The sequence below is a fragment of the Oncorhynchus mykiss genome, chromosome 5 (genome assembly GCF_013265735.2).
Source record: "Oncorhynchus mykiss isolate Arlee chromosome 5, USDA_OmykA_1.1, whole genome shotgun sequence".
NCBI lineage: Eukaryota > Metazoa > Chordata > Actinopteri > Salmoniformes > Salmonidae > Oncorhynchus > Oncorhynchus mykiss.
The window spans coordinates 29,060,593-29,070,158 of NC_048569.1; the positions used below are offsets into that span (position 1 = coordinate 29,060,593).

The following is a 9,566-nucleotide window of genomic DNA, read 5'->3' on the forward strand; positions in this document are numbered from 1 at the left end:
TTGGTACCCCCCTGTATATAGTCTCTCCACTGCAGCTCCGTCGATGAGAATGGGGGCATGCTCAGTCCTCTTTGTCATGTAATCCACAGTCATCTCCTCTGTCTTGATCACATTGAGAGAGGTTGGTGTCCTGGCACCACACGGCCAGGTCTCTGACTTCCCTATAGGCTGTCTCGTCGTTGTCGGTGATCAGGCCTACCACTTTTAACAATTTTTTTTTTTATTTCACCCTGTTTTCTCCCCAATTTCGTGGTATCCAATTGTTTTTAGTAGCTACTATCTTGTCTCATCGCTACAACTCCCGTACGGGCTCAGGAGAGACGAAGGTTGAAAGTCATGCGTCCGTCAAGGTCTGCACCGTCAAGGTCTGTCACATCATATGACCTGAGAAGATGGTAGCTTTAGCCTAGGGCTAGGGATAAGCCAAATAAAGATGGCCATTGTGCACCAATATTTGTTTTGTTGGTTTCCACAACAACAGTCACAAAGATACATTTCGGCCTCAAGGCCTATGTTTGCATAACTGCTGTTATGCAAAAAACAAAATATAAATATTTGTCAATAATATTATGGCACAGGAACCATCACGGACCTGAGTTTCAAGCTTGTAGTGCCCAAAAATGTGATGTAAGGGGAAAGAAATGTAATTGTTGAGATTTGCACTTCGTAGCTGTAGAGTTGACATCTACTCTCACATTTTTCTGTTCTCATCTTTAAACCACTCGTCTCTCTCACCCAACATCCTCCTCTCTACTGTGCTGGCCAGCTTTGGGACACAGAGCGGCCCGATGGCACCATTACCATGGTGCACAGCTCCAGCATGCTCCAATTCAACTGGGGCTACACCCAGTTCTCCCAGTTCAACACTGACGACACCCTGCTATTGGTGTCTGGAGTCTACCTGGGCTCTAATCAAATCAAATGTTATTTGTCACATACACATGGTTAGCAGATGTTAATGTGAGTGTAGCGAAATGCTTGTGCTTCTAGTTCCGACAATGCAGTAATAACCAACGAGTAATCTAACCTAACAATTTCTAACACGTAAAAAACCCAAATACTGCATAGTTTCCTAGGAACGCGAAGCGACCATCTCTGTCGGCGCCGGAAGTCACTCTTCCTCTGGGGAGATTGCTGTCATCTGTCTTGGTAGGACACACACACCTGCTATTTCTCACTCACTTTTTGTCTCCTTCCTTGACTCTCCTCTATCTCTTTCTCATAATGTGCTTTCATTGGTAATTGTTCTGGAATGTGCATCACAAGGCATTTAACAAATGAAATTAGGCTACTTAATTCAAAACGCAAGTTATCCTTATTAGAAATGTTTTGGTACGCAATGACATTACTTACGACACAGACATTGTGACTCATGTGTGGCACATAGATGGAGCTCAGTAGGAGGACATGTGGAGGAAAACTAAATGACATACACAGCACACCTCTTAATTATAACCCTAACAGTAAGGCAACAAACATTTCCTCAGTGTTTGTTTGCATGCAAAACAGGTCTTAAAAGTAGCATATTTGCTCTGAAACACCCAAGCCAGATTATAACCATTTTTTTATAACCCATTTCAGTTCTGCAAGTGCATCCGTGAAAACAAAGAATCTCACCACACCTGAGACACGTTTTTGCAACATCGTATGAAATAGGCCTACCTGTATTCATGAAGATTGATCTGACCTTTCTATGACAACATAACTGATATCTAAAATATAACAATATTTTCTATTCTCATACTCTAATTGGTCCTTATCCAATGTGGGTAATATAGATAACCATGGGTGTGTCTTGTCCTGCTCTCCTCCACAGAGAACTACACCCTCCTGTCCTGTGTGAGGAACAAGCCCTACGATGTGTTTGGCTGCTGGCTGAACGAGACCCACCTCGTCTCTGGCAACCTGCGCTGGATCGGCAACATGACCTCCTGCTCTGTGCTCCGGCTCAATAAAGCCTTTCAGGTCGGTGCCATACATGGTCATAAATGTTATGACAAAACAGCTGTGGGACTATTTGCCTTTATATAGTAACCATTTTGACTGGGTCATCTTACAACTAGTCAAACTGAATTAAACTGTGGACTTCCAACACACAGAATTATAGGATCTCTCTGGTTTCATTAATCTTGGTTTCTTTGAACAAGGTTTTGGTCTATGTCAGCTCTCTAAGTTCGAGTTATCAACTCCCTAAAGGCGTCCGCATGCTTGTGATGTTTTGGTCTTCGCTAAGTTTTTTTGGGGCTGTTTGTGCGCACACCAAAAATATAGTCAGGCAGAAGTTCGGAGCCGAAGTCTACGCCCTTTCATTGGTCATCAGTAGAGATTCTTCAATTAAGTGTTTCAAATCAAATTGTATTTGTCACATGCGCCGAATACAACAGGTGTTGCATTTCACCTTACAGTGAAATGCTTACTTATGAGCCCCTAACCAACAATGCAGTCAAAAAAATACGGATAAGAAATAAAACTAACAAGTAATTCAAGAACAGCAGTAAAATAACAATAGCGAGACTCTATACAGGGGGGTACCGGTACAGAGTCAATGTATGGGGGCACCGGTTAGTTGAGGTAGTATGTACAGTGCCTTGCGAAAGTATTCGGCCCCCTTGAACTTTGCGACCTTTTGCCACATTTCAGGCTTCAAATATATAAAACTGTATTTTTTTGTGAAGAATCAACAACAAGTGGGACACAATCATGAAGTGGAACGACATTTATTGGATATTTCAAACTTTTTTAACAAATCAAAAACTGAAAAATTGGGCGTGCAAAATTATTCAGCCCCTTTACTTTCAGTGCAGCAAACTCTCTCCAGAAGTTCAGTGAGGATCTCTGAATGATCCAATGTTTACCTAAATGACTAATGATGATAAATACAATCCACCTGTGTGTAATCAAGTCTCCGTATAAATGCACTTGCACTGTGATAGTCTCAGAGGTCTGTTAAAAGCGCAGAGAGCATCATGAAGAACAAGGAACACACCAGGCAGGTCCGAGATACTGCTGTGAAGAAGTTTAAAGCCGGATTTGGATACAAAAATATTTCCCAAGCTTTAAACATCCCAAGGAGCACTGTGCAAGCAATAATATTGAAATGGAAGGAGTATCAGACCACTGCAAATCTACCAAGACCTGGCCGTCCCTCTAAACTTTCAGCTCATACAAGGAGAAGACTGATCAGAGATGCAGCCAAGAGGCCCATGATCACTCTGGATGAACTGCAGAGATCTACAGCTGAGGTGGAGACTCTGTCCATAGGACAACAATCAGTCGTATATTGCACAAATCTGGCCTTTATGGAAGAGTGGCAAGAAGAAAGCCATTTCTTAAAGATATCCATAAAAAGTGTTGTTTAAAGTTTGCCACAAGCCACCTGGGAGACACACCAAACATGTGGAAGAAGGTGCTCTGGTCAGATGAAACCAAAATTGAACTTTTTGGCAACAATTTTTTGGCAACAATGCAAAACGTTATGTTTGGCGTAAAAGCAACACAGCTGAACACACCATCCCCACTTTGGTGGCAGCATCATGGTTTTGGCCTGCTTTTCTTCAGCAGGGACAGGGAAGATGGTTAAAATTGATGGGAAGATGGATGGAGCCAAATACAGGACCATTCTGGAAGAAAACCTGATGGAGTCTGCAAAAGACCTGAGACTGGGACGGAGATTTGTCTTCCAACAAGACAATGATCCAAAACATAAAGCAAAATCTACAATGGAATGGTTCAAAAATAAACATATCCAGGTGTTAGAATGGCCAAGTCAAAGTCCAGACCTGAATCCAATCGAGAATCTGTGGAAAGAACTGAAAACTGCTGTTCACAAATGCTCTCCATCCAACCTCACTGAGCTCGAGCTGTTTTGCAAGGAGGAATGGGAAAAAATGTCAGTCTCTCGATGTGCAAAACTGATAGAGACATACCCCAAGCGACTTACAGCTGTAATCGCAGCAAAAGGTGGCGCTACAAAGTATTAACTTAAGGGGGCTGAATAATTTTGCACGCCCAATTTTTCAGTTTTTGATTTGTTAAAAAAGTTTGAAATATCCAATAAATGTCGTTCCACTTCATGATTGTGTCCCACTTGTTGTTGATTCTTCACAAAAATAGTTTTATATCTTTATGTTTGAAGCCTGAAATGTGGCAAAAGGTCGCAAAGTTCAAGGGGGCCGAATACTTTCGCAAGGCACTGTACATGTAGGTAGAGTTATTAAAGTGACTATGCATAGATGACAACAGAGAGTAGCAGTGGTGTAAAGAGGGTGTGGGGGGGTGGCACAGCAAATAGTCTGGGTAGCCATTTGACTAGATGTTCAGGAGTCTTATGGCTTGACTAGGGAGGCTGGAGTCTGACCATTTTTAGGGCCTTCCTCTGACACTGCCTGCTATACAGGTCCTGGATGGCAGGAAGCCTGGCCCCAGTGATGTACTGGGCCTTTTGCACTACTCTCTGTAGTGCCTTGTGGTCGGAGGCAGAGCAGTTGCCATACCAGGCAGTGATGCAACCAGATGCTCTCGATGGTGCAGCTGTAGAACCTTTTGAGGATCTGAGGACCCATGCCAAATCTTATCAGTCTCCTGAGGGGGAATGCCCTCTTCACGACTGTCTTGGTGTGCTTGGACCATGTTAGTTTGTTGGTGATGTGGACACCAAGGAACTTGAAGCTCTCAACCTGCTCCACTGCAGCCCCGTCGATGAGAATAGGGGCGTGCTCACTCCTCTTTTTCCTGTAGTCCACAATCGTCTCTTTTGTTGTCATTCAAAGTTACAGTTCATACAAAGAAATCAGTTAATTGAAATAAATTAATTGGGCCCTAATTTTAAGCTATGGATTTCTCATGACTGGGCAGGGGCACAGCCATGGGTGGTCCTGGGAGGGCATAGGTCCACCAACTTGGGAGCCAGGTCCAACCACTGGGGAGCCAGGCCAGGCCAAGCCAATCAGAATTAGTTTTCCCCCACAAAAGGGCTTTATTACAGACAGAAATACTACTCAGTTTCATCAGCTGTCCGGGTGGCTGGTCTCAGAACATCCCGTAGGTGAAGAAGCCGGATGTGGAGGTCCTGGTTGGACCTACTGCCAAATGATCTAAAATGACATTGGAGCGGCTTATGGTAGAGAAATTAACATTACATTCTCTGGCAACAGCTCTGTTGGACATTTCTGCAGTCAGCATGCCAATTGCATTCTCCCTCAACTTGAGACATCTGTGGCATTGTGTTGTGCCAAATCTGCACATTTGTCTTTTTATTGTAGCTTCTTGATATGCCACACCTGTCAGGTGAATAGATTATCTTGGCAAAGGAGAAATGCTCACTAATGGGGATGTAAACAAATTTGTGCAAAACATTTGAGGGAAATAAGATTTTTAGCGTATGGAATATGTATTTTATCTTTTATTTCAGCTCATGAAACATGGGACCAACACTTTACATTTTGTGTTTATAGGGAGAGGACAAGACCTACCTGCTCTTCACCACCGGAGCCTTACCTACTCCCCCCACCAGATAGGTATCAAGTGGATCATGCCTGACCAGATGATCACGTCTGGGCCTGTCCTGGGGGAGTGCAGCACAGACAAGTTCTTTGACTCTGTAGACCATGTGATCGGCATGGGCCTGTCTCCAGACCACAGGTGAGGGAGTGAGTGTGCGTCATGGGCAGCAGTGTGAAGAGGCTGAATAACTTAGTTGCAAGGCTACAGGTGCAAAGATGTGACAGGAGTGCACCTGAAACCCATTTGAATGACTGTCATAAAAACCTCATAGTAACTAATCTCTCATGGACAGATTCTCGCGAACAGATTAAACGGCAAGAATCTGTCAAAGCTCAAGCATAATTGTGTGATTACGAGCAGCAATAGTTCCTGGTTTTGGGTTTTTATCATTGATTTTCTGGACGAATCAGCATTGGGCGAACATGGTGCTTAAATTGGTGCAGGGATTTTCAAGCCCATGTGCAGATGATTGACAATTTTTTGTGGAAACTGTTTATCGTAAAAATTCATGAAAACCAAAATTAGCTTTTGGCCATGATGAACACGGGTGAATTTAACAGAAGGGAGGGGTTTGGCAGAGTTTCCTTTTGCACAATGGTAATCACAATTGTTAACTGCATTTCCCCCAGAAGTAAATCAGGAAATGAGAATTTAGCTTCTAGGTAACCAAGATTACATAGTAAGTATTTGTCTTACAACATCACCTTGCTTTCCTCACTTTGTTTTTAATGCTGAACAAGTACACCTTTACCAAGACCGTCCATGCTGTTGTCTCTGTCCAGGTATCTGTATGTGAACAGTCGAGCGTGGCTGGCGGGCTGGGTGATCTCTGACCCCATGTCTCCGCACCCCATCGCTGAGGAGATTGACCTGCATGTCATTGACCTGAATAGCCTGCGGGAGGAGAGGCGGAGCCCTTAGGCCCACCGAGCATACGCCCCCGCCCATATTGAATCGATCCCTATCCCAGTCTGCTGTTCCCACATGTTTCAAAGGGGCCAAAATTGTTCCTGTTCCCAAGAAAGCTAAGGTAACTGAGCTAAATGACTACAACCCCGTAGCACTCACCTCCGTCATCATGAAGTGCTTTGAGAGACTAGTCAAGGACCATATCACCTCCACCCTACCTGACACCCTAGACCCACTCCAATTTGCTTACCGCCCAAATAGGTCCACAGACGATGCAATCTCAACCACACTGCCCTAACCCATCTGGACAAGAGGAATACCTATGTGAGAATGCTGTTCATCGACTACAGCTCAGCATTTAACACCATAGTACCCTCCAAACTCGTCATCAAGCTCGAGACCCTGGGTCTCGACCCCGCCCTGTGCAACTGGGTACTGGACTTCCTGACGGGCCGCCCCCAGGTGGTGAGGGTAGGTAACAACATCTCCACCCCGCTGATCCTCAACACTGGGGCCCCACAAGGGTGCGTTCTGAGCCCTCTCCTGTACTCCCGGTTCAACTAAACTAAGGAGATGATTGTGGACTTCAGGAAACAGCAGAGGGAACACCCCCCTATTCACATCGATGGAACAGTAGTGGACAGGGTAGTAAGTTTTAAGTTCCTCGGCGTACACATCACAGACAAACTGAATTGGTCCACCCACACAGACAGCATCGTGAAGAAGGCGCAGCAGCGCCTCTTCAACCTCAGGAGGCTGAAGAAATTTGGCTTGTCACCAAAAGCACTCACAAACTTCTACAGATGCACAATCGAGAGCATCCTGTCGGGCTGTATCACCGCCTGGTACGGCAACTGCTCCGCCCACAACCGTAAGGCTCTCCAGAGGGTAGTGAGGTCTGCACAACGCATTACCGGGGGCAACCTACCTGCCCTCCAGGACACCTACACCACCCGATGTCACAGGAAGGCCATAAAGATCATCAAGGACAACAACCACCCGAGCCACTGCCTGTTCACCCCGCTATCATCCAGAAGGCGAGGTCAGTACAGGTGCATCAAAGCTGGGACCGAGAGACTGAAAAACAGCTTCTATCTCAAGGCCATCAGACTGCTAAACAGCCACCACTAACATTGAGTGGCTGCTGCCAACACACTGACTCAACTCCAGCCACTTTAATAATGGGAATTTATGTCAAATATATCACTAGCCACTTTAAACAATGCTACTTAATATAATGTTTACATACCCTACATTATTTATCTCATATGTATATGTATATACTGTACTCTATATCATCTACTGCATCTTTATGTAATACATGTATCACTAGCCACTTTAAACTATGCCACTTTGTTTACATACTCATCTCATAAGAATATACTGTACTTAATACCATCTACTGCATCTTGCCTATGCCGCTCTGTACCATCACTCATTCATATATCTTTATGTACATATTCTTTATCCCTTTACACTTATGTGTGTATAAGGTAGTAGTTTTGGAATTGTTAGCTAGATTACTCGTTGGTTATTACTGCATTGTCGGAACTAGAAGCGCAAGCATTTCGCTACACTTGCATTAACATCTGCTAACCATGTGTATGTGACAAATAACATTTGATTTGATTTTCACACCCAACGAAGAGTGCTTCTTTATCTTCTTGGACGTCAGCAGAGATTTTGTGGCCAGGTATGTACTGTATGTCACGGCTGCTTTAACAGTTACAGGCAGTATGGGGTTACTATGGGTTTATAAATGACTTCTGATCCCTTTTTCAATGTTATTGGGCCTTTGTATCAGATACTAACAGAGAAATTGTGTGTATTATATGAAGGACATATTCTTCCATACACAGATTTGATCATCTTTAATCCTGTTCAGCATGTGTTTTATGAAGTTGAACTAAATGTAATGCAAACCCCAGCTGGGCACAGAAATCACCTACAGTACCTTCAGAAAGTATTCACACCCCTTGACTTTTTCCACATTTTGTTATGTTAGACTGAATTTGTGATTGTGTCACTGGCCTACACCCAATATCCCATCATGTCAAAGTGGAATTAGGTTTTTAGAGATGTTAACAAATTAATACAAAATTAAAATGTCTTGGGTCAGTAAGTATTCAACCCCTTTGTTATGGCAAGCCTAAATAAGTTCAGGAGTAAAAATGTGTTTAACAAGTCATTAAATAAGTTGCATTGACTTTCTGTGTGCAATAATAGTGTACAAGAATACAGGCATCCTTTCTAACTCAGTTGCCGGAGAGGAAGGAAATCACTCAGAGATTTTACCATGGGGCCAATGGTGACATTGAAACAGTTACTGAGTTTAATTGCAGTGATAGGAGAAAACTGATGGAACAACATTGTAGTTACTCCACAATACTAACCTAAATGAAAAGGAAGCCTGTACAGAATAAAACATTCCATAACATGCATCCTGTTTGCAATAAGGCACAAAAGTAGAACTACAAATAATTTAACCTTATGTCTGTTATGTTTGGGGAAAATTCAACAACACATCACTGAGTACCACTTCATATTTTCAAGCATAGTGGTGGCTGCATTATGTTATGGGTGTGTTTGTCATCGCCAAGGACTAGGGAGTTGTTTAGGATAAAAAGAAACGGAATAGAGTTAAACAGGCAAAATCCCAGAGGAAAACCTGGTTCGGTCAGCTTTGCAACAGACACTGGGTGACATTCATCTTTCAGCAGGACATTAACTTAAAACACAAGGACAAATATACGCTTGAGTTACTTACCAAGACAACATTGAATGTTCCAGAGTGGCCTAGTTACACTTTTGACATAAATCAGCTTTAAAATCTATGACAAGACTTGAAAATGGCAGTCTAGCAATGATCAACAACCAACTTGACAGAGCTTGAATAATTTTATAAAGAATGTGCAAATATTACACAATCCAGTTGTGCAAAGCTCTTAGATTTACCCTGAAAAACTCAGCTGTAATTGCTACAAAAGGTGATTCTTACATGTATTGATTGACTCAAGGGTATGAATAGATTTCTGTATTTCAATAAATTTGCTTAAATTTCTTAACATGTTTTCACTTTGTCATTATGGGGTAGTGTGTGTAGATGGGTGAGAATTAAAAAAACATTTTTGTATTCATTTTGAATTCAGGCTGTA

General features: G+C 43.0%; 1 pseudogene; it reads left to right on the forward strand.

Annotated features, from left to right (window-relative positions):
• Window positions 1-682: 682 nt before the first annotated feature.
• On the forward strand, window positions 683-6,531 carry LOC110522906 (annotated as a pseudogene).
• Window positions 6,532-9,566: the final 3,035 nt, after the last annotated feature.